The sequence below is a fragment of the Cygnus olor genome, chromosome 5, assembly GCF_009769625.2.
Source record: "Cygnus olor isolate bCygOlo1 chromosome 5, bCygOlo1.pri.v2, whole genome shotgun sequence".
In the NCBI taxonomy this organism is placed as follows: Eukaryota; Metazoa; Chordata; class Aves; order Anseriformes; family Anatidae; genus Cygnus; species Cygnus olor.
In genome coordinates, this window is record NC_049173.1 from 63,340,982 (window position 1) to 63,365,186 (window position 24,205).

At 39.0% G+C, this 24,205-nt stretch overlaps 3 long non-coding RNA genes across 5 annotated transcripts in view; 1 reads left to right on the top strand and 2 right to left on the bottom strand.

Annotated features, from left to right (window-relative positions):
• The window catches only part of LOC121071076, a 150,533-nt gene extending 142,060 nt beyond the window's left edge, over positions 1 to 8,473 (bottom strand). For both annotated transcript variants that reach the window (XR_005820368.1, XR_005820369.1), the window contains exon 1: positions 8,189 to 8,473. This is a non-coding gene — a long non-coding RNA (uncharacterized LOC121071076). The remainder of the gene's footprint in view (positions 1 to 8,188) is intronic.
• An 8,689-nt stretch (positions 8,474 to 17,162) lies between these two features.
• Positions 17,163 to 20,120, bottom strand: LOC121071075. The gene is made up of 3 exons (XR_005820365.1): positions 19,734 to 20,120; positions 19,353 to 19,415; positions 17,163 to 17,258 (listed from the first exon to the last, which is right to left on the bottom strand). It is a non-coding gene; the product is annotated as an uncharacterized LOC121071075 (long non-coding RNA).
• LOC121071074 overlaps positions 19,435 to 24,205 on the top strand; it is a 34,088-nt gene continuing 29,317 nt past the window's right edge. For both annotated transcript variants that reach the window (XR_005820364.1, XR_005820363.1), the window contains exon 1: positions 19,435 to 20,322. This is a non-coding gene — a long non-coding RNA (uncharacterized LOC121071074). The remainder of the gene's footprint in view (positions 20,323 to 24,205) is intronic.

A 24,205-nucleotide genomic window follows, 5' to 3' on the forward strand; every position in this document is an offset into this window, starting at 1 on the left:
TTGCATAACTCAAAAGTCATAGATCAAATACCTGTCAAAGTCATTACATAAACACACATGTAAGAGTTCATGCAACAAAAAAAAGGTAGTGAAAAAGGAAAGACAACAATAGAATACCCTCTAGCTAACATAGTCGATGCAACCAGAAAAAAAGTCTCTAGAGTTTTCAAGTATCTGATTAGACCTAATTGAGTGCATAAACCTTTGCACTTGTATCCATTCCCTTTCAGAACTCTAGGGTTCCAGCTGCAGGCCCAGTCAAAAGGGGAAAAGCGAGTGAATACAACAGACACCCGCAGCCTAAAGCTGGGGCTGTGTTAACTGCTCTCTACCTCCTCTCTTTGAAAAGGAATGGCAGCAGCCAGTGAGAGCCTTGAAGCCACAAATCAGTGGCACCGAGGCACCAGCAGAGCAGTGAGAACTCAGGCTCGAAATGCACACTTCTGGCCCTTCACTCATCCATAGGGGCTGAAGACTTACTTGGACAGGAATGAAACATACATACTGAAGGGTTTTGTCCTGTTACATTCCCTCGTTTCTGTGGGAAGAGATGATCTGCATAAGGAGCACCCAAACCACCAGACTATTAATGTCTTCTCAACACTGGAAATCATGACCATCCATCAGGGGATTATCAAAGACAGGTTTACAAACGAGTCACACTACAGACCTAATATCATTTATGAGTTAGGGAAGACATATGGATGTTTCATGCAGGTCAGACAAAAAGAGCATACGATTTCCTGTCATGATCATTTATGAGGTTCTGACCTTAATGTAACCACTCTTTACAGTGCCTGTGACTTGTTTTCTTTGGTAATTCTTGTGAATTAGCTTTTTTGCTTAGCTGTCTGAACTAATTTTTATCACATATAAAAGCCTTTTTCATGAAGTAACAGAACAGCTTTGCTTCCTACCTTTAAAAATTTCTTCTTTTTCCCTGTGTATTGATACAATTTCATAGTGAGGACAACTTTACATAAACTATTTTCCACTCCACTGAATATTATGTCGCTCTACATGAATATATTTCTTGGTTGATGCTAAGGCAAAATATTGCTGTAAATGCTGTATTTTCATAAATGCTATTCTTTGACTTTTTAATAGATTCATTCTATGCATAGTATCAATACCAAGTGTTACTGATGGACTTGTATTAAGCTGCCAGCATAATTTCCTCTGTTATCCCCAGAGCCTTCACCTGTGAGGAAAAGGGAAAAAGAGATCACTAGCTCTTCTGTATTTCAAGGCAGTGAATTGATCAAGATGGAGAGAGAAGCTCCAATGATTTGAAAAACTCCAGTCAGTAACACAGTGACAGAAAAAGGAAATTTGAAACTCAAAAGTAGAAAATTGGAAGCTGGGAGACCAAAGAAAAGAAAAGAGAAAAAAGAAAAGGCAAAAAAGCCCCAGAAATAACAACAGGACAGAATGGCCAAATTCAGAGCTAACTATGGATGTGGGTGTGTAAGTTAAATAGTGATAAGTGAATGCTAGGTCCAGCAAAAGTATAGCAACTACAGGTTTCTGATAGCATATGGCCTATGAGAAATCCATATGATCGTAAAGCTAGCAACGCAAGGGATGAAAGACAGCATGACTTTCCCAAATTTAGACTCATCTTAAGTATTATTTGGCTCACTTTGAGACATACATTTTGTTCTCTTTTACATTAGCTTAAATCTAAATTTTGAGTAATTGACTCCAGAGTTATATTCTTCTAAAGGAGACAAAAGATCAGTGCTGCCTAGACTTGTTTCTGGAAAAGGCCCAAGAACACTAGCAATAGCTACATATTTTATTCTAGCTCTCCAGCAAGTTGGGAGCCATTAACCAAAGTGCATTAAATCCAAATGCAGTGACTTTGATTCTTCATTAACATACCTAAAACCAGTTCTTCCTTGGCCTTCTTAAATTTGTGATTACTGACGTGTTCTTGTCTGAATATATCCATTTTGACCTGACTATCTATATACCTTATGAGTATACCTTCTAGACCTTTTGAGTTACCTCAGCCTTTTTAGGGTTTCTGAAACATCATACTAAATTCAATCCACTTTTATAAATATATCCATTATTACAGAAGACTGAACTTCTGAGATGCCAGTTTTGTCAGTTTCTGGAAATAAAAAAAATCCATAAAACTGTATTTTTAAGCTATGCTATAATTGTTCCAAGCCACTACCAAATATGAGATAGCAAAGCACACACATACTGCCTTTAATCACCTAGCCTGTAAGATTGTATAATAAATGCAAACGGAGGATAGGTTCAGAGACAGTTCTGTCCAACTTCCTATTTACCCACTAAAATTGTCACCTTTTAAAGGCAGTGCCAAAACAGTTCTGCTGATACAACCTCATAGAAGTAGCAACGACCTTGGAAAGAGATGTTAGTGAATTCCTGTTCCATTTTGCTACTAATTTCATTCAGAACAAGAAGGGTGTAAAATACATACCTTTGTAGGAGAGTTCTGCAACAAGACTTTGTATCCACAGAGACTGCAAAGGCAACAGATTCTTGCATATTTGAGTTACTGTTAAATTCAAGTCTTCCAAAATGCATAGTTGAAATACGAAGGAATTCAGAACTTCAGCTACTTTTAGCCCGTGTTGCTCAATGGTTCATACAGGTCAACTGAAAACATGGCCCTCTCTGGGGTTGGTAGCCAGGTGTATATATAGAAGAGATGAAGTTGTCACAAAGCAGCCAAATGCATTTGATCACACCTATTCCTGAAATTGCAATCTCTTGTAGTTTATTTTGCAGTTGGTCACCACAGAAAACAGATGACCTTTCAGGAAGAGGTCTTTATCCACCATCTTTAAGACAACTTTCAAGACATGGAGTATAGGAAACAAGTTTGTGTAATGACAGCATTAATTGCAGCAGTATAATGTCGGGGCGAGAGACAATTCAGAAGAACCAATAAGATACCTTACTAAAGCCTTCCACACATGTGAAGTTTGGGACACAGCTGTTTCTCAACCTTTGCTTTTCAATGCTCCACCTCAAAAAAAAAAAAAAAAAAAAAAAAAACAGTGAAGGGAAACACATTCACATAAAGTATTCATTTCAGCTTTGGAAGACCAAACAGGAAATCCGTAGGAAGGGATGCAGCTTAGAGGACTGCCCATTGAGGCGTAAGTCAATTTGCATAACATTACCTTTAATGTTGTGTTATTTTATTTCTTAAGCAATATTTGATTCTTTCATTTATGAAACAGATGGTAGCTCTGAGGTGTTTGCTGACAGGGTGTTCAGTTTGAAAGTTCCCTCATGGCAACCAGTATGGCTGCTGAATTGGCCTGAAATGGAGGAGAAGGGGAGTCATTAGCAGTAACTATGCATACCAATTAGGTAGTTCCTGGCACAGAGGCAATGTATCATCACCTTGACTTAGCACACAGAAAATTTCAGCTTCTACAGTTTAAGGTCTCCATCATCTCACTTCATATCATCTAGTGCTGAAATCTTTATACCTAAAATTAATACCGGAGCTGCAGAGATTCTGAACAACCTGCTGACCAATGAACATATTTTTATGTCACTTTTAAAGCTATTACTCCAGGAACACGGTGTAGCTGTACAGGCTATGGGCTTCTCTGCTGTGGAGCAGAAATTGTGACTAGGACTTCAGAGTCATTGCCAATAATCAGCTGAGCATGAATCCTAAACACAATGATGCTGCCAAAGGGCTAATCTGATCCTCAAGTGCTTGAAGAAGGGGAATACCAAGATGAAATCAAGAATTTCCCTTAGCTTTGCATTAGGGTGATTAGTATTGGAATACAGAGTTTAATTTTAATATCCACAGTCCAGAAAGGCAATTAATAAATTAGAGATGAGAAAAGCCTCAAGAATAATGAAAAAATGGAGGAGATATATATATATATATATTAATCATCACTCATGCAGCTGAATCTGAGGATTCAGGCAAGAGGAGATTAAGATTGTTGTCTATAGGGACATAAATGAAGAAGAAATTCTGGTAACAAATGTCTCAAAGGCAAAAGAAAGTGTCTGGCAACTAAAACCAAACATCGGTAGAAAAATACTAGAAATGAATCCTATTTGAGAGTTACTTTTTACTTATTAACAACCAGATATTGGACCTGATCAGCAGCTTTGGGGGTTTCTTCCTCACTACCAATTTTTAAGCATCTTTTCTAAAATGACTGTGAAAAATGTAATCAAGTTCCGATGGAAATAAATTCAAGCTATCCTCTTCACACAATAATAGATTTGTATTTAGTGGTCCTCTTCTCTCTTCAAAACAAAAATATTCCATTCAAAAATAAAGCATAATCCTAATACATCCATTTCTTTCTGCCATATCCAGGTGTTCCCTTTCAACGGATTTACACTACTTTTTCTGTACATATTTTTTAGCCTAAAACCTTTTGGGACACTGTTCTCACATCACTATTGAAGTCACCATTCCTTCCCAGTTATCCTGATGCTGGTATGACATCTGTGAAGTGATTGATAATGAAACATTATCAAATGTGAAACACTGAGTGAATTCCAATAGCTGGAATATTTAAGAGTTATTTGCTCAATCTATTGGCAAATTTATATTTGACAGAATTTTGTCAAGTCAAATGAATACAAAATTATTTCAGAGGCTCTTTTCAGGACAGAACTGCACATCACAAAACCATATTTAGTTCAGTATGTCTCCATAATTTCACAGAAGAGCTTCTATTTCTCTAGCTAGAAACAAAAGCAGTAAGTACTTCCTGTAAGAATATACATAAGCATACGTTATTCATAGTAAAACCATTCCTAGAAAATAACTAGTTCTGGTTGCTTGTTGTATAATATAACTTTTGCAAAAGCGGTAATAATTTTCCTGTACAGTGGGGTTCTAGATGAGATGAGATTCTACCTTTACCTTGCATATAAATGTCTTTGGATCCTTCTTTCGTCCTGTTCACATAATGCCTGCTGGTATCCATTTGCCTTAGTTTTACTGCAGCCACATAGTGAGCTGATCTTTTCAATGTAGAAAAATCTTTTTTCTCCTTCACCTCACTATTTTATAGTTCTTCAACACTGGTACCTTCGGCAAAACGGAGATGCTTTATCCAAATAATTGATTGCACACACTTTAACTTGCTACTGTCTTACTATATACCACAAATGGAAAATTACTTCAGAAAAACAGAGAGCCAAGTTTTCAAACATTGGCTTTCATTTTCTTGCACATGCAATTATTTGCTGGCACAATCTATCACACGCAGATGGCTAAATATATGATTTTATCTCACTATAATTTACAGAAGCACATTAGATGCAAGGCTGAAACTGTAGTTCTAAAGGCTTAACCTGAGCCTCAAAAACTGGTACACTTAGTTTAGTATATTATGACTTAGCAGTATGAGACATGTAATACACAGAAGTTTGTAATCCTCAAGCTCACAAAAGGATGCATTATTGTTGTAATGTCAATCTTCAATGCAGAGAATCCTTTGTCATATCAAGATCCTTTCATTTTCCCCTTTTTGATGCTCTTGACTATTAAAAAGCCTTATAAGCTGAGCCCTTAGTTAATCAGAGGAAAAAATCAGGATAAAGTTTTCTTTCTCTCTTTTTCCATTCTGCATCCAAAATTACCATACATGCTTCTGGCACAAGGGTGGACTCTCGTCTCTACTGTCTGTCTCTGTTGCTGGAGATGGAAATGAAGCTGCTCTGCCATTAGGATGGGCTGCATGAGGTGGAGGATGTGTGACTGAGGGACGTTTAATTCACACAGTGCCACTGCTGAAGACTAAGACCAGTTCTCAGAGCCAAGGCCCTACAACGCAGCTGCTGCTCTTGGATACCTTTGTCCTGCGTCTCCACTTAATGCCTTAGCTGGCCCAAAGTGGACAGAGTTGTACAACATATCACTCTTCCCTCAACAGCTTGGACAGCAAGTTCAACAGGACAAGAGGACTGACATACTATGCTGCAGCACTAACCATTAATTTTAATAACATAAAAATTCTAAGGACTAATTTTTGAGATCTGATATACAGCCCCCTTAAAGGAATGAAAATAAAGTCATCCAGTGTCCACAACAGCTACTCAAGGGGTTCAGGTGGTTTTTGTTGTTGTTGTTGGTTTGTTTTTGCTCATCTGTTTTGCTGAACATCAAGGAGCAATGGAGCCAAGTTTTCTAAGAGCTCATAACCAACAATAATCTCAGTAACTCAATCAAAAACTTTCTTATAAGCCCATGTTCATTACTTTATCAAAGTATGCACCTTAGGCTTCTCCTTTGTAAAATCTACAGAGCTGCTTTGCCATAACTAACTGTTTTATATTTATTTGCTACATTTTTTGTGGCCATCTTTAGACTAATGAGGTAAAAAATAAGACAGAATCAAAATTATTTCAAATTAACAAAATATCAAATCCTTTTGTGAGGAATATTTTGTAGACACTTATTAAATTTATTGGTGAAATCCAGTTAATCTAATTTCAGCAGATGAGTTTTAAAGCCTGTCTTTTCTTCCCTTAGAATAATTTTATTTAGTAGGCAACAGCATAGAAAGGAATCTGAGGAGAGAGGATGCCCATGCAGTTAAATGGAATAGCACTACACCCTTGTGTTCAGCCTAAATTAGCTAAGAGCAAATATAGCACAAAAAAAGATGTGTCTAGCTGAGTCGCCTGTCTTAGCTCTGATCAACGGTGGATGAAAAAAGGAGAATGTAAAATGAGGGAAAGAATATTTGTGAGGTACTTCAGTCTTGAGCCATTACATCTCCTTAAATTTTCTGAGCCAAAAATGGTTCTTTTTATCCTTTAGTTCTAGATGGATTTTTTGATTCATGGATTTGCTGAATCACTTGGAAACCTTGTAAACTTCACCATGAACAACACCCTGCAGCAGGGAGTAGGAGCTTGCCCACATGTTTAGGAAAAATAAAAATTAAAAAAAAAAAAAAAATGTGATGCTCCTTAATTCTTGCACTGGAAGGAACAGATGGGGAAGGTGCATAAAGAAGAGTGTTAACATCCAGTCATTGTCATTAGGTTCTCTCACTCTCTCCCCATTTAATTAAGGCAAAGAAAAGAGTCAAACAATAACAACTTGTAATTGAAGAAGCACAAAATACCTCCAACCTTCCATAGCCATACATGAGACTCTGTATTTTGACACAGCTGTATTTGGGGGGCAAACAGTACTCCTAGGTTCCACAGTTAGACTCTTGGTGTTTCTGGACTGTAAAAATCAAACTTAAATATTATGGGCACTTGTAAACAACTATTCTTGCCACATTTGCCCTAAGTAAGATTACCTATAGTACTTATCTGCTTTGTGAGGAAGCCTGCAATGTAAGTAATCGTAAAGTGAGTTGGAAATATGACCTCCATCAATCTACAGTACATACAAAGTACATACAAATGCTTAATTTAATTTTCCATCAATTTCCAAATGAATGAGGCCCATTGTATTGAAAAATAAAAACAGCTTGGCCTTTGACTTTCTTTGAGATTACTCTTCCACATTAATGTCCTCAACAGTTGCAAGCTTTAGAAGAATTAGATGAAAAGCATTCAGGGAACACAGATGATATCCATTTGATCTTTACACATTTCCACCCACACTTATGGCTGACAACACAGAGAAGCATTTAAAACTACTCATTCAAACATCAGCACAATATGCCTCAAGGAGAACAGAAGGCATTGGTGGTAAAACCTTATTGAGATGTATTGTCAAACAAAAAGAAGAACATACACAAAGATCAAAACCTCACTTCCAGGGTGTGCAGCCTTCATAATACATTGGTAGCCTTGTCTCTTCTGCAAAGAAGTTTTTCATATTTAGCATTCCTGAAGAGACTCATTTAATTAAACTCATAGATTGAACGAGGCTGTTCACTACAACCTGAATTTCATTTTGTTTTGCATCCATTGTCAACGAGCATAAATTGTAGAGCTATTAAAGACAGTCAAAGTTTCACAGTGCTTAAGCAAAGCAAAACAGAGTTTAACTACACACATATTGACACTGCAATCAGCCAGGGCATATGATTGGAGCACAGTCATATATGCTAGTCTTAATCAAGCTAATTTAATCAACAGAAGGGAAGACACATTAGATCAGGCTTAATGGAAGCTTAGGGTAAGCAGTAAGGCAGAGGGGTATTTGGTAAGCCTGTAGAGCTCACGTCGCTGCTGTCCATACCTCTCACAAGTAGTGGTTGTCAGAGAGAGAGCTGCAATTCCTCAGTCCTTAGGGAGGACTTGGGCTCTACACAGACTACGTAGACAGTTGGGGGTCAGGAAGGAAGAGGGCTAAGTGCTATCAGCTGGCAAGATGTGCTTGCTGATCAGATTGGGAAGACCATGTTCAATGCTCAGCTACCTATATATGCCTTACATCAGAGCAAATGAGACGATGCAAGAGTCAGGTGTTTGGCTCAGCCTTAGAGCCCTCACTCCGGGAATTTCCACCTGGCCAGGTGTCAGATTTAATCCCTTTTTGTCCATCAGGTTGTGCAAAGCATGTCATTACATTCAATTTTTATTCCATGCAGACAAAGTGCACCACATTTACTCAAGAGATACAGGAGAAAAAAAGCCCACATGTTAAGAGGCTGATAAATGGAACGGATGCATCTTCAGCAGCAGCAGCATCTGGAACATTACTATTTTAATATTTACTTTGTCTAAAGTGTTTTATTTAAAAAGCGTAATTCTTTCTCACTTCTAGAAAAAAGCAACATGATGTAGCAAATCATTTTTACAGATTCATCACTAAGCATGTACTTCAGAATAGTAAATGACATTCAGAAATGAGTCTGGCCCCAGTGGTGGTCAACAGCAGATGGGAGGGTAACAGATTCTACCTATAATGTCACAACATGAAATGGAAAAGTGAATACACGTGAAAAACTAGAAGGTGTCAGTGAGAGCATCCAGAGCCTTCCATTGTTGCCATGCTAAGAAGAAGAAATACTGCAGGCTGCAAAGCTCTTGAACTTTCAGTTCCAAAGTTAAACTCAAAGTTTAGAGAATCTAATAGAAATCTTTCGTCTCATGGAAAATGAACCAAATTCCAGCACAAGGAAACAAACAAAACAAGTCAGCTCTCCCAGATGAAAGCATTTGGCTCGGCCTTGGGAATTTGGCAGCCAAAGCCTCAGCCCAGTCAATTTATTCAGCTCTGACTTTAGACTCATTTGCAGACTCTTATTGTCTTCCACTGCCCATGATTCCTCTGCTTAGAAGTAACTAGTAACACCATTAAAATAACTTACAGAAAGCACTACGGTCAGGACAATATCAATGGACGTCTTTCTAACCTTTCCAGAACATACTAGGGGGCAGTGTGTCAAATTGCGACCACAGAATAAAAATGGAAGAAATTCCGCAAAGCCTTTCCATCCAAATTATTTCTCTAAGTGCATCAGTAGAGCTAGGAACTGCCTCAGATTTCATTGAGGAAATACAGCCAATCATTTTCCAGTATTTTTAAAGAAAAAAAAAAAGTTAAAAGTCTTTCATTTCTTCGTCTAGTGTAAGTCATTCAGTTTTAGTTGCCTGCCTAGCTCTGAGATGTATAGTCCCATTCTGTACATCCTGAAGTTGTGTATAAGCCTACATACAATTACCCATTTTTGTACTCAGGCTCACTTACTCCTCTACTGTTTCCCACTGTTCTCAATAAAATTTCACTTTCTGCTGGATGGCACAAGCCTACCTATCATCAACACAGGATAGCACAGTTTTCACCAGACAATGACATAGTTATACTGTGAAATCTCTTATTTGATTCTGAAACAGCACCAGGATGAAAACAAATGCCTTCCTATTCAATTTCATGAATTTAGGCCCTTCAAATACAAAAGCTTAAAAAACCTTTTTAGCAATCTCTCTGCTATTTTAGTCTCTAGCTGTTCTTCATTCACTTTGGTGAGAAAGATACCTCAGTAAGCCTCCACTACTTTGCTGGTCGCGAGCTGGCTGCATTGCTGTAGTCACGGCAAACCAGTTCTCACAGTGCCAATCTCAAGCTTCCAGCAAAAGGTTTTTAGATCTAGAAAGCACCATTACTGCTGACCAGACCTCCTCAGATTCCCACCCTCACTAACTGCTTCCTTTTTCTTCTGTAAAGGAAGAACACATTTCAGAAAAAAAAAAGGGTACCCTGTGACTGAGAACACCTGACAGAAAGGAGTTGAGCGTTAGCAACAGCTGTCACTTCCACCAGCACACGTTTTGGGGCATCTCCACATCAGGACAGAAAGAAGCTTTTGTCTGAAGACGTGGAACAGCAAATAATGTCAAAGGATCTCTGACCTGTGCAATCATTGCAGCAGAACACTAATAAGAGTTTATCACACTTTTAAGACTGCTATGCAGGAATGAAAAAACAAAAGACAGCAACAGCTACAAAAGCATTCAAAGGTTACAGATACATGATTTCTCATACTAACAGTGTGTGCTAATAGCTGATATCAGGATGACGGGGAAGAAATGGGGAAGAAACCTGACAAGCTTTGCAACTGGACCTGACCTCTAAAAGGACTGACCTCTGATTTTCACTATTCTGCTCTACTGGCAATGACAATAGGAAATATGTAATAATAAAATGGGAAGCAGGGGTGAGTTACAATTCCTCTGCCCACAATGTTCTTCCATCTTTACTTAATGTAGCCTCCTATTACATTAAGAAATCACCTACCCTTAATAAGGATAACTGAATCTTGTCTTGAGGAAATTTGTTTTCAAGTTACACCCAAAGTTTTGTGGGTAGAGGGAAATAACCACTCCACCACAGACCTTTCTCTGCCCTTGGAAATAAAAAGCCACAAAGCATGCTTCTGTTCCCAAGAGGTGGAGGATATCCTGCAACATCCTCTCATTCTATTCAAGGAGTCTCACAGACCACTGCTGAGTACAATCTCTTTTCTGCATCGGCAGTGACTGCATCTCATGTCAGGCAATTTTTGGATTTTTTTTCCATATAAAAATCCAGCAGAAGTCTGCAAAGGTGTTCTCCATCATTTTGCTAAAAACAGCAACCATATCTTTTTCACTGCAAAACTCTTCATTTAGAAAGAGAAAGTGGAAAGTACAGAGCCAAGTCAAATGAAATATGATGTAAATATTCTTCTTCCTAAGATTGAATAAGACTGAATTTATAACATCATCTTACAAAATGCAATTTATTTCTTAATGAGGCAAATGGAACGCTCCTAGTTTAGAAGCACATGGATGTATATAGTTACTCACGGTCTTACTTGTTTTTATTTAGTGTCTTTTTTCTGTACCTTTGCTTTGGCTAGGAAAACTCCAAAATGTTTTATACTGTTTTTTCCCCTCTTTTTTTTAGTCCCACTAAAGTAAAAGATGACAGGTAATAATATAATGTGTGGTAGAAGGAGAAATGCTGACAGACATTGTGTTACTTTGGTTCAATTAGGCTCTAATTACTTCTTCTCTTCAATTAGAAAATCACATGAACCAATTATGCCAGATAATGTGTGCTTATCCTATTCAAACTGCACAATGGGTAAGGTCTATTCACATTGATTATCTTCAATTTATGCTTTTAGCCTTTTTTTCCCCTTCTGTCTGCATGGCCCATTACAGTTTTAAAGTGGAAGCTCTTAAGCAGTTCACAGTATTATGATATCATTCATAACAATTGTTATGTTTTGATGGAAGAATAATTTTGATGCCTTGAATGCAGAGGAGAAAAATCTCTTTGGATTGAATGTATTCCAATTTTGCTATTTTGGTTAACAATATTCCCATGGTTTTTAAAATAAATATGATACAAGGTGGTCTGCCATTAATGGACAGAGCTGACTAAACAGTTGGTTCTATGGGAACAAAGACAGATTGCAAAACCAAACACATGCTATTGAATACAAGAACTGCTCACTCACTGTCAGCACAGAGGTATCAGTCCTAAAAGCCCCATCAGGCCTCACTCACGAATGCTTTGAAGAGCAGAGGGCAATCAGCAAAAGCAAAGCGACAAGTGGAAAAAACATATTTTCCTGCAAATGGGGGAAAAACACAATGTGAACCCAGTCCAATAGATCTGGATGAGCAAAAAATACTACGAACCAAACCTGAATACTAGAGGCAACTTGGAGAACTTCAGGATTTAAAGGATTCTACTGATAGAATGTTTTATTTATACTTGTGCTCAGTGGAGGAATTAACTCCTTAATGCTTTAAAGATTAAAATACAAAATACACCCTTTGCTGTGCAGCAGTCTCTAGAGATGGCCAAGCACGGATAAACATCAGCTAACTCCAAATGACACTAATTTTGGTAAATGGGAATCTTCCTCGCCTAGAAAACAAACCACTCACACTCGCTTGCTCAAGTAGAATTTATAATCAGAGGAGTCGATTTCCTGGGGAACTGAGTAGATAAAACACACACACAAAAATCCAACAAGAAGCTCTCAAAACCAGTATTCTTTTTCCTTTCACTAGAAAACCAAACCAAAACAAAGAACCACAAAACCACCCCACCCTGAGTGCTCGGTCATGCTAGAAACGACTTCAGTGACCACCAGAACTTGGTGATCTCTCCACAATACACAAGCTCCAGGGCAAGCCAATTCTTCTCCTGAGTCAAGAAAATCACCTCAGAGCCTCCCATTTTAAATGTGGAATGGATTATTTGCCATGTTCCTCATCTACTGCATGTTATGTGCCACTGCAATACCCAGACACTCAGCATAGGGTCTAACTGCAATTCCTTTTAGTCACCTCCTGTCCATACCACTCTGAACAACTTCAGCAGACCTCTTCCTAATGTTTGGAGGACACATTAGCTTAAACTCTTTTTAGTCCATGACATCCTAGTTCAAAATTCACAAGAACTTTTTGATTTCTATTTTCTCAATTTGGACTTGATTTTTAAAGGACAATTCTTTTTTTTTTTTTATTTTTCTTCTAGCAACCTTTCTTGCCCGAATGTTTAGTTACCCTAAACACTTTCCATCCTTTCTCAAACCTTTACACGCAGTCATTATGTATTGTCCCTGTGCTTCCAATATATTGTTATTGAGTGGCATATAGGCTGCATGCAAGGATTTAATTCCCTTGGCTGTCCCCCTTTTAGTTTCTTTTTAATGAGCTTCCTCATTTTCACATAAATCCTTTTTTTCGAAGGGAAGCACAAGTATAGTGGATTTATTGGTCTTTTTTGCTCCTGCAGGAATATTGCAGCTATGTATGTCATGGTGACTTTATCTAGTAGTTCTCCATACAAGATTTTGTACCAGTTCATAAAGGCTGCTCAAGTCCCAGTCAGGGGTGCAAGACTGCTCAAGTCCCAGTCAGGTATTTCTCTGCGTGACATTCATGCAGTGCTTATGGGAAGAACTGAAATTCTCATTGCCAGTATATTTCCTGCCCTCAACAGTTCTCTGATCTACAGTAGAAAACAGTATTTGTTTTTATGTTACCATCTCTGAAAAAACAGTGAAATTTGAATATGGAGTCTACATCTTCGGAAAATGTTATTTTAACTGGTGAGGTGAAAGAACAGAAGCTAGATGTTTATGTTTAAATTTAACACTGATGTGTTTAACATAAGGGTCATCATTCCCTCCCGACGAGCACTGGAGAGGAGTCAGTAGGTCAAGGTTTCTGAGATAAGTGGGACAAATCTAGCAGTATTTTTGCATACCCACAATGAGAGCCAGGAAAGTAGCTTAGTCTAGGCACTTAGATTCTTGATCTGTATAATAAGTGAGATGAATCCCATTCTAAAAGTTTTCAGTTCTGTTAACATTAAAGTGGGAATTAAAGAACCAAAGACTTTGTTAAACCAACTTGAGACGGTGCAGCTGTTAAGATATTTAGACAGGCTTTCAGTCAAGTACATGTGCAATTATACCTCTGATATACGAGTATGACAAATATGAAAATACACAGGTACAAATTTGAATTCATTTTTACATGTGGCATTCACATATTACCTAAAAAGACGGCTGCTCAAGAACAGTAAAATCACACAGTGCATCATGAAATAAAATCGAGGCAGAAGCTAAAGCTGTCTGTCAAACTGTGATTACAAAGAACTCTTTATATTACATGATATAACAAATGCCATAATGGAAGTTCAAACATCACAGGGAAAATAGTTGCCTACAGCAAGCACAATCATTTTTCAGTTAATTGTAACTAGGGGATGTAAACAACTACAGTATTTGAGAGACCCCCTCTTCTAAGTTGCTACAGCATTCTCTACACAGTTTTAGGTAAGACAAGCCTGTAATAGTAAAAAACAGAACAAAACAAAACTGTGGCTTGGCTAACAAGATTCTCTGTGATCAAAATGCTCTGTAGAACTCAGTGTTGGAACTTCCTCTCCTCCCTCCATCCCACGTTTTTGAAGGTCAAATCTAGGTCCCACTGAAGTCAAGGTCTCTCATTCACCTGCCTTCTCTGAGAAGGGATGGGAAAGGAGCCAGATGAGAGAGAATTTTCTCACAAAATCTTCGCAGTGGCAGAAATTTAGAAAAAATATTAAATTATCATATGACAAAAAACTTCCAGTCCATCTGCCAGATCAAAGACCAGAACAAGTTTAAACAATGACTGAAGATTTTGGAAGCTGATATAAGCATAACACATTTCTCATCAGAATCTTCCTACCACCACTCAAAATTCAGTAAACTTCACAGTCTTTCTGAAGTTCAAAAACACTTTTTGAGTCAAAAAGTGACATAGAAACAGAAGTTAAATTTTTAAGATGCTTTTTGCACTCACAGAATCAAACAGATTTGTTTTTGAAGACTGGACTTCCATTTCTCAATGGCTCACACCTCTTGTTTTGAAGAACATTGAACATGGCAGCTCTTGCCAATTTGATCTGAGTGACTACAAAATTTTTAGAACTGTTTTCACAGACTCAGTCTGAATTGATACAATTGCCTCATCTCGTTTTAATAAAAAAGATCAATTTCTGTAAATTGTATTCCACGAGTCAGCTGGACAAACTCATTTTTTTTGTCTGAACTTGGACTCATTGGTTGGAGGGACTCATTGGTTGGACTCATCAGTTGGAGGGAAGGTAACGAAGGTCGTTGTTTGTTTTAAATATGAAGGATGCTAAAACATGCAGACTTTTTTCCCTCATCTAATAAAAATAAACCACCAAGAAATAACAACTTACAGTTTCTGTCACTATACTGGCTTCTATACAAAATAAGAAATAACAGTACCAACAGTTCTGTAAGTAGATTACTGCTTTTTAAAAATAAATAAATAAATAAATAAATAAATAAATCCTTCTCTCTAATCCAAAGCACTGCATTAGTGGAGGGGTCATACAAGAAGCGTTTCTGTTGAGTTCAGACATTCTCTTACCTTAATATAATCAAAACTTCTCTTTGTATCTCTTCAGCAATATTATGTGCTCTCCAGTTGGTAAGAAAGAAAAAATAAAATTAGACTTTCCCTACACTTGCAATTATTTGAGCACAGGTATGCTACAGGAATAAAAACAAGGCCAAAGACATGAGGTAGCAATTCAGCAAAGTAGTAGTTTCCATGTATACAAAAAAAGGGAAGAAAACCCAGGTTTTAAAAGGTATGTGTGCAAATTCATTGTCTCCTGGGTATTCGTAACAGTTTAGTGTTACAGTGAAGTGAAACTCAGTTTACGAGCATGAAGCATTCTCATGGTTGGTTTAAACTATTGTAAATTGCATTGCATTTACCCCCTATAAATATGACTTAAAAAACAATTACAACCTATAAGTAAATGCTTTTACTTGAAGTGTTGCTTTTTATGGAAGACACTATATCTTTATCATTTGAATGCCTCAAAGTTTCTGAAATAGATTACGAGAAAGACAGAACTGAAATATTTTGCCCATTAAAAGAATTCAAGTAAGACTCTTCCCATATATTACCTGTTCTTGATAATGGTACAAGAAGAACTTTTGCATACAAATGCAAACACACAGAGAAGTCAACAGGGATCAAATGGCATAGCAGGGAAGTAAACACTCAGAGGAAGCACAAGAGATAAGACTTAAAACTGTTTCCTACTTTTAAATATGAAAATTAAAGACTTTGGGTTTAAAATTACAACTTAACTGAAAACTTCATTATGCTAGAAAAATCAGCTTTGAAATGGATTATGTGAAATTAGTTTTAGCACTAAAATGAAAAGCAGGTTAAGGCAACTCAGCGGGAGAAAAATAGGATTCTTCTAGGTAGACAAACTCTGCAGTGATCATTTAATCTAATGAAGTAGCAAATTTGGTTTGGAGGATTTATGTTTAATAATTATAATTATGGAGCTGTATCTGTGATGAATACTCTGTGTTGTGAATACAATAGTATTGCATTTTTAAACTACAGTATAATTCGTGGGCATACTTTGATGATTTTTCTGGCAACTCCTCCATTTTATAAATCAGCAGGTTTGACAAGATGAGAAAAAAAAAAGGTTTCCTTCTCCCTAGATTTATATATCCTCAGTTATATTCATTGTTAGTGCTGTTCTGAACAACTTATTGTTTGTGGCATGTGCTCTTTAGAACCTTTTAAATGTTTTCATGTGCCCTGCATATATCTCTTGCTTAAAAAAAAAAAGTTTAAGAACAGCTTCAAAAATGAGGTACAGCCCAAAATAAGTCATAAGAATTGCCTCTATTTTCATATTTTTTTAAGTTTAAAACACTTGTATGTTCCTTATCTCTCACCTCAGACAGGTAAATGAAATACCAACATCTTACATCATGGGTCAAAAAAAAAAAAAGAGAAAGTGACTCACTCTTTTGACAGGCCAAAAATTTTCCATCACCTCTCATAATCCTTCATGTTTCCCCTCAGTCTCTCTCACTGAGGGCATCTCACCATCCATTGTATCTGCTCTCCCAAGGACAAATGATGAAAAAGGATGCATGTACATCACTTTGTCAAACAGGCTTTGAGTACTAAGGCAAATTAACTATATGTTTACATGCTCTAAGACCATTTGATCTCTGTCTGTCCATTTCTGTAAATGTTAAGGGCTTCCCTCTTCTAGCCCCCTTCTCAAAGAAGGCTGTATTGGAAATAAACCAGTATAAACCTCCCTGTCTCCAAGGACAGGGTCCAATTTTTATATTCCCCAACTGCAAGGCAAAGGGAACAGAATCTAAAGGCCCTACTGGTGGTACCTTCCTTCCTTCCTATGCTCCTCCCAGGAACAGATGGGCTGCTCAGCTGGATTACTGTCCTTTGTGTCTCAATTATTCTCCTCTCTTACCTCTAAAAAGCAGCTGAAAGTTAAATATAGGGAAGAGGAAAAACACTGTTGGTAAAAGTTGAAAGGAAATGACACTCTCTTTCTTTCTTTCGTAATTATACCCATTCTAATGGATTAAAGCAGGTGCTATTGCAATATACCACTTATTTCCCTCTCAGGGCTCCCATCTAAAGTATTATTATTGGTGCCTTTCAAAAAAAAAAAAAAAAAAAAAAAAAAACCACTTTTAATTCCTTAAATAACTTTTCAATTTCTGGGCATTTAGCCCAACGAGTCCTCACTGCTATTGTAATACAAGTAATAAATAATTATCTTCCCTCTCCACTGACTAAGAAAATGATTGCTCCCATTTCACATTAAGTAAAAAAAAAAAAAAAAAAAGTGACTTTCCAGATTTCTGAGAAAGTCTCCTCAAGCCTGTCAAGTGCCAAAGCCACAAGATCTCTTCTTTTTAAGGCATCGGTTGACTCTCTTATTTCCTTCAGTAATTGGGCATGCCACAGAAGGAAGGCAGTCAGCACTAGAGAAAATGGGAAGATTTTCTGGAAGAGACTGTTCCTAGGTGCTCTCTGGCTGGGTTAGCATGCATGTGGAGGGCTTTTGTAAGTTTGCACATCCAATACCTGGAGCGGGGATACTTCATAACAAAAGAACAGAAAACTCTACAGTAGTACTCCATGCCAGGAAATCTGAAAGGCATTAGAGTAGGAGCACTGAGGGATGTTCCATGACACAAACTAACGCTACATGTCTAAGGTTCTTCATTATAGTAGTAGAGACAGGCACAGAGCAACCCAGACTTTCTTCCCTGTAAAACATCAGTCTAAAGTCAACTGCTAATTCCAATGATTCTCGGTATTTTAGCAGCTGCAAACTAGCACGAGAGAACTGGAGCCAGAAGATAATGCTAAGAAGCAGTTGTTAGTCTGTAGGCAAGGTTAAAATACCCTTATAATAACACCTTTCAAAGGCACTTAGTTTATAGAAACTCAAAGTACATTTAGAAAAAAAAAATTAAATGCATCAGACTTAGCACATAAAAAAAAAGGCAAGTCATTAAGTGCACTTTGGGTCCACCTCCTCAATGGAAAACAAGAGACTAACGATAACACCAACGTGACATATCCGACAGTGACAGAAAAGAACATGCTGGGAACAGCTTGTCTCAGCACATCACGTACAGTAGACAAGGTAACACTGCACACCATGTCTGTGCCTTTGGCCACATCTCCAGGAGCCAGCACACTCCAGAGGATCTGTACTTTTCTCCATTTGGCATTCAACATCCCTTACCTCTTGCAACCTGGCAGCTGCAATGCAAGCAGCAATACACCACTGTGCTAAAGCACTGCTCCAAGGCAGGACAGGAGAAAACTATTGCACACTCCCAGCCTGCTCCCGCACAGTCATCGCCACTGCATCAGCAGCGTCCCCGTTCAGTCATGGTCTCAGTGGTACCACCAAACCCAGCAACTGACCAAGCACACTCCACCACAACCCTGACCTGCTCAGCCACCTCCCTCACAAACCAGATCTGAGAAAACAAAATTGTAGACACGTTATTTTGAGAAACAGCTTAATGGGTAATGGGAGTTACCAAGGGATGTGAATCAGACTTCATAACAAAGAGACATGTACCAATTTAAGTTCGAGTCCAATTCCCAGAATGACATTATCTGTGTAGTGTTAATTCTTTATTATTCAAAAGATTGCTAACTGTTCGTATCTGCACAAATGTGTTCATGCTTCATTCATTTCAAGTCAATAATAATGGATTCTTACTATTGATTATACATGAGCCTTTTTGTCCCATCATAATGAAATTTTAATGTTGATGGTCCCAAAACTATTATTTCAACCTAATAACAGTGAGACTTGACAATTACCTCGCTCTGCGAATTGCAGATAGAACTAATAAGGTCATCCTTAATAACTTTTTGTTTACCTGACATTTGGTAATTCTATAGTTATTATGTATTATTTTAAAGCCAGAGGAGTGTTTTGCAAAGAAATGTTGTCTCCCCACGGAATAAAATATGATTCTGCCAGGTGGAAGCCTTTCTTGTGCCTGCTCCTTGACCCACAGTGCGGCGCTTGTTGCCATTACCTGAGCCCCACAGCCCGGGGGAGAAATGCACAGCTCCACAGCTGCAGTTCAAAAAGATAATTGCTAAAAGAAAGGGACAAGAATCTTTAAATCCTCAAAACAAAACAAATCCATAAAAGAAAACTTAATTTAAGAATCAGTAAGGATAGGCTAGCAAGTGATGTGGTATTAGCTCGGTTCAGTGAACTGGAGTATGTTTTCACGCTGCCATACTTTCAGCATCACTGTGGGACTGCCCTCAGGAGGTTTCCCCCCTTTCTGGCCTTCAGCAGCCCTGCCAGTCCTAGGATAAGAAGCACCCCGCAGCACCTCCATCTCCACCCTCCCATGGCCGAAGAGCAGTCCTTTTGGTTCCCACTACGCCGATCTCCACACACTTACCTGGTGCTGCTCACTGCCCAGGCCATCTCCTCCTGCCATTTCTGCCATTTTGTTAGCAAGCAGCCACCGCTCCTCCAGCCCACAGCAGGAGACTGCCCTTCTCACAGCACCAGGGGTGAACCCTGTGACTGAACCCCCACCAAAGCAGAGAGCATGCTTTCCCTCCAAAACTGTGTTGTTTCCAACTTTTTTTTTTTTTTTGAGAGCCCCAGAAGCACCCTCAGTCACAGGCACTAAGTGAGGCACTGGCTGCCCCTGAAGCGCTGACAGGCCCAGAGGCACTCTGTGGAACCTTCTGGAGCGGGCAGCAGCTGGGGCAGGATGGGCTCCCCCCAGGTGGCTGAGGGAACACCCACCCAACCCCCAGACTGGACTTCCTTCCCCAAAAGGCAGATGGCGGAAAATGGGGGCTCTAGAGGCACACGTGGTAAGAGAAGAAGGTTTAAATTAAGAGAAACCAGCAGTGAGGAGACCACCACAAGGCTGCAGCAGCAGCTCCGCGTTGACAACATGGCTGCTGGCCTCTTCTGGATGAAAGAGCAGGAAGAGGAGCTGCAGCTGCATGGGGCCCCCCAGTCCAGCCAGGCATGTAAGTACCACAAAAATGTGCAAATGAGATTCAGACTAGTGTTATTACAGTTAACACATGTAAAAGCATTGTCAGCTATGTGTATAAGCACTGTCATGTATCTGAGCTTAAGTACCTTCCCAGGACTGGGTTCCCAAACACTGCAATACCACACACCTGCAATGCTGTGGTTTTGCTACAGAAGAAACACTTGTGGGTATGCACCTGTCTCTGCAGCCAGGAAAGACAAAGTGCTTAAGGGTCTTTCAATCTAGCAAAGAAGATTTACATGGAAAACAATGCTTGTTCTGGCCCCCGTGCTAGTGGCAGGTTGGCTAAACCTAGGAATGTGGCTATTAAATAAATAAATAAAAGTGATTTAGGCATGAAGATGGATCTTGGTAAGAAAGCTGACAAGCCTTGCAAAGTACTTATGGGGGAATCCCAGATCCCACACATTTTCCAAGTAAATGGCCATACTTTTTCTTGCAGACAGCAATTCTGTTTTCACCAGGGTGCAGGGACAAACACCTGGCATTACCTTAGTACTTGGGATCAGTGGGGCAGCAGGAATCAATATTGAAGCCTTTCAATAAATATCATTTCTGGAGCAGGAGACAGATCGAAAAAAATAAGCCATATTAATCATCAAAAAGATAACCCAGGGCTAATATTACTTTTTTTGGTCTTCCAGTCTCATACACAGTTTTTTGGTTATCAAGCTTTTCTAGTATTTTAAGATCCCAAATATGACAGGGATACAAATGCTAGGAATAACTGCTTGCACAACTGATAGAATCTGCTTTGATTACACTGTTCCCCAGACATACTAAAATAATTAGTCTGTTACATTCAGCCCAATATAGGCAATTTTACATGGTTAAAGAATGCATCTCAGTAGAGGAAAAACAGGCACCAGGAATCTGTACATTGGCTTACTGAGGAGCAACACCCATGTCTACCGCTTCAGTATATGGCACTGGTTATGCAAATGGAAAAGCAAGATTTACATTTTCTTAAATTTATTATTTATTAATATATACTCTGAAACTCCTACCAAAGAACTTCTCAGCTTCTCAACTGTAAGTTTGCAGGAGCTACTTAGAACAGGGAAAGAACATCAACCCATTATCATTATCTCTAATAGAAACCTACTTTATTTACTAATTAAAATATTCCTTTCCTTCAAAAAATGATTATTTCCCACTCATTGGAAAATCAAAAATGTGTTTAGCTTTCCACAACAGAAATTTGAAGGTTTTTCCAGAGGAATAACCCTGATTTAGCATTAGCTTTGATTGTCTGACAAGCCCCAGTCCTGATACAGTAGTTGTAAAGTTGTGGCTGTTCAGGTACTAGCATTTCCCTTGCTGAAAAGGCAACACAGAAAATTTGCAGTCTTTCAGGCACAACAGAGGAAGATAAAATTACACATCTAATTCCCCAGAAAAGAAATCCATACGCATCTAACAAATAAAAGAAATTTGACTTGAATTTCAATTTGTTACTTTATTTTCTTTAACTCAGAGGAAGCTGTCCAAAGGTCTTTAATTTTCAGGCTTGCTAGAGCCTAATTTTTTTTGTTTACAAACTTGTTCATAGCTGTAGCATTTCTAAGACTGCTGGCAGGAATTTAAAAGCACTGTGATAGGATGCCATACTACTCAAAATTTCACAAAGTTTGTCTGGGAGAATTTTTAAAATTTTCAAAAAATTAAGAATTTGTCCTAAAAATGAGGTGAATGCTGATTTTTCAAGAGATGTAGCTGTTACATTTCTCAGTCTCTGATGTTGCTGCTGCTGATCAGTACTAGAAAGGTGAAAGGGCTGTGAAAGGTACACACAGCTTCCTACCTATAGAAATTAATGCTATATTTCTGATCTCCCCCACCCTTCCAACCCATATCTTCCTGTGCTTGTGCACAGCACAGGCATTGCCATTGCTGCTTGTGCTGCAGTCTGGAAAAGGAGGGAGAGGAAGCAGAAAGGTCTTCCAAAAAATGAACTCCAATCTCCCTAGTTTGCAAAGATAAGGATGCATGCTTTTTTATTTAACAAAACAACAACAACAACAAATGCATACAACATTCCATAGCAGAAATGTTTAATTTGTCATAAAACAGCATATCACTACTTCCCATAAGTACTACACCAATTTTCAGAAAGCAAGTTTCTTTACTTGTATTACATGGAGAATCTTAGATTAAAAAGCTGGAAGCAAAGGGTCTTGTAGTAAAACTTCCAACTGGAAACCCGCAAGTGATTTTGCACTGAACCTGGAGTAGTGTATGGGATAAATGAGTGAGGACCTGAGAAAACAGGGTCAAGAAGGGAAAATACCCAAAAAAGACCACTTCAGCTTTATCAAGAAAAGTGAGTTTTGTTGCCCTGTCCCAGGTGCAGGTCCCAGCACTTGCTCTTGTTAAACTTCATGTGGTTGGTGATCGCCCAGCTCTCTAATCTGTCCAGATCTCTCCGCAAGGCCTTTCCAGCCTCAACAGAGTCCACAACTCCTCCAACTTTGGTGTCGTCAGCAAATTTGCTCAAAACACCTTCTAGTCCTATGTCCAAATTGTTTATAAAAACATTGAAGAGAACTGGCCCTAAAATGGAGCCTTGAGGGACCCCACTAGTGACCATCCGCCAGCCAGATGTGGCCCCATTTACCACAACCCTTTGAGCCCTGCCCGTCAGCCAATTGCTCACCCATCGGATGATGTTTTTGTTTAGCTGTATGCTGGACATTTTGTCCAGTAGGATCCTATGGGAAACTGTGTCAAAAGCTTTGCTGAAGTCCAAAAAGATCACATCAGCTGGTTTCCCTTGATCGACTAGATGGGTGATCTTGTCATAAAAGGAAATCAAATTTGTTAGGCAGGACCTACCCCTCAAGAACCCATGTTGGCTGGGACCAATGACTGCATTGTCCCCCAGGTGCGCTTCAATAACTTCAAGGATCCTCTTCTCCATAATTTTACCAGGCACTGACGTGAGAGTGACAGGCCTGTAATTGCTAGGGTCTTCTTTCTTGCCCTTCTTGAAAATTGGTACAACATTTACCAGCTTCCAGTCTACTGGGACCCCTCCAGATTCCCAAGACCGTTGAAAAATAATTGAGAGAGGTCCCGTGATGACGTCAGCCAGCTCTTTAAGCACCCTGGGATGGATCCCATCCGGACCCATGGACTTGTATGGATCCAGGTGGAGCAGCAAATCCCGCACACATTCAGGGTCGGTTGGGAGTTTGTCATTCCCACCGTCATGGTCCTCCAGCTCAGGGCACCCTGGGTCCCAAAGCCCATAATCAGCGTTGAAGACGGAGGCGAAGAAGGCATTAAACATCTCTGCTTTGCCTATGTCCTTGTCCGTGAGGTGACCTTCCCCATCAACTAGCGGACCTATGTTTTCTTTGGTCCTCCTTTTTCTGTTCACATATCTAAAAAAAATCTTTTTATTGTCTCCGACAGACTTGACCAGCTTCAACTCTAATTGGGCTTTGGTCACACAAATTTTCTCCCTACAAACACAAACAGTGTCCCTGTATTCTTCCATGTTGCCTGACCCTCCTTCCAGCAGCCGTACCCGTTTTCTTTTTTCGCCTGAGCTCCAGTAGAAGATCCCTGGTCAGCCAGGCCGGCCTTCTGCCCCACCTGCCTGACTTCCGATATTTTGGAATTGCCTGATCCTGTGGTTTTAGGAGGCAGGGCTTAAAGACTGACCAGCACTGATGGACGCCAGTGCCTTCAAAAGTAGTTTCCCAGGGGACCTTGCTGACTAGTTCCCTGAGCAGCCTGAAGTCTGCTTTCCCTATATCCAGGGCTGAAGTTTTGGTGGCAGTTTTCCTTCTGTCGCCAAAAATTTTAAACTCAACCACTTCATGGTCACTATGACTAAGACGGCCGCC